Here is a 2,130-nt window from a genome sequence, read left to right as displayed (position 1 = left end):
AAAAAACGAAACCAATTATATGCCAACTATAAAGGCACATGCATTCAATTAAAGCTACTCAGAGTGAAGACAGGAGGGTCACAATTCTAGGGAAGCCTGAGTAAGAGCACTAGACCCTATGTGAAAAATAAACTAGGATGGTCCAGTTTTCAGTGGTAGAGTGCTTACTAGCACAGTATGAAGCCTTGGTCCAATGAAGAGGAGGAATGGAGGAAGAGAAGAAGAAGAAGAGGAAACAAAGAGGTGGAGTAAGAGGAAGGAAGAAAAGGAAGAAGAGAAAAACGAAGTATAGAAAGAGGAACAATGAGGAGGAAGAAGAGGAAGAGGATGACAGAGAGGATGAGGAACACCAGATATCCAATATAAAATAACATGGTGTAAACATTCCTATTCCAAAAGAAAAGGATTGGAGAACAAGGGAAAAAAGTGGATCAGTAACTCAAGTAATGGACAAAGAATTTGACTTGAAATTTCTTAATCGAACAATGTGTAAACAGACAAAAGGAGGTTAATAGCATTAGCACCTGTAAAATCACTTATAAAATAGAAATGAGATGTCATTTCATATTCACCAGAATGGGTAAAAGATGTGCATTATTAGGTTTGACAAGGATGTAAAGAAATCAAAGCTCTCATACATTGTAAAATAGCACATTCACCTTGGAAATTAGTGTAAAAGTTCCTCACAAAGTTAGATACAGAAATACCAAACAGCCTAGAAACTTTGTACAGACTAGAAATTTTGCCTGTAGTTTTTATACACTTAAGTTCAAAACTTGTGTATCATCACAGCAATATTATCTATGACAGCCAAAGAATTGAAAAAAAATTCAGGCTGACTAATAGGAAAACAGATCACAAAATATGTTACACTCATGAAATAGCCAATTATCAAGTAAAAAAGATAAAGGGAGAATTGATATTAGTGGAAACACTGAAACAGGCTTGATGGAAATAACCAAACACAAAATAACACATAAAATGATTTGATTTTCATAAAATTTTTGAATTATCAAAATCAGGCATAACATTAGTTTCTTTGGGGTTGGAAGTCTAAGGAGAATTCAGAATAGCTGCAGACAGGTATGAGATTTCTTTGTGAATAATGAATATTTGAGAATATTCCAAAGTGATGATGATTGAATATACTTTCAAAATACAAAGAATCTCTAAATTTTATAGAATTAATTTGACAAATAAAACATTTTTCAATTACATATAAATTGATTTTTAAATGGAATACTAGATAATCTTTAACCAGCATAGGTAAAAATGATAAATGTTCTACAATTTGGGAGTTGCACAGTCTCTCTTCTGCTAGGCATAAAATTAAAGTGTTCTACCATGAAAGTAGACATAGAATATAGCAAATTGGTAGAAAGCAGGAGCAAGTAAAAAAAATTCAATGCATATCCTACAAAATTAAGAAAAATCAGAGAATAAGCAGTTGGGAGAGATGAGTGGAAATGTTAAAAAGGGATTAAAGTGATCAAGATGCATTGTATTCACAAACTACTTTATTGAATGGCAACTCCTTTCTTCAACTATTCAAATAAAATATTTTAAAAACTAGCAAATAAAAAATAAATTAATTAGTTAAACCAAAAATAGTGAATAGATAAATAAAATACAATAAAAAATAAACTATAGATCTATAACAATATATGCCACAAATTTATAACACAAACAAGAATAAAGTAGTTTTGTTGGTGCTTCTAGATATATAAGGTAGAAAATTTTGACTACATCAAATTTATTGAGTTCTTTTGTCAATGGCATTAATTATGCCAGTAGTAAAGATAATCATGAAGTTCTGAAATGAACAACACAGTATCCAGGATATTACTAATTACTAATGAAAAGATATTATTACTGAGAGTAGTATATGTTTGTATGATTGGATAAAATATCAAAATGATGTCAGATTGTAACATAGCTATCACAGAAATAAACAATAGAAATTTAAATGTATAAGCCAGGAAAATGCAGCATGATTACAGCAAGTAATTTAGTAATTTATCTTTTTTTCCAGAAATGAGAGAAAAATAAAAATAACAGTGCACAGGAAAACAGTCAAAAACTACCAAAAGTGGTCTAAGTCACAAATACTACTTTTAATCATATAATAGG

This window comes from Dipodomys ordii, unplaced genomic scaffold, assembly GCF_000151885.1.
Source record: "Dipodomys ordii isolate 6190 unplaced genomic scaffold, Dord_2.0 Scaffold139, whole genome shotgun sequence".
Taxonomy (NCBI): Eukaryota; Metazoa; Chordata; class Mammalia; order Rodentia; family Heteromyidae; genus Dipodomys; species Dipodomys ordii.
The sequence above is the reverse complement of the archived record's forward strand: the minus strand, read 5'-3'. Positions refer to the sequence as shown.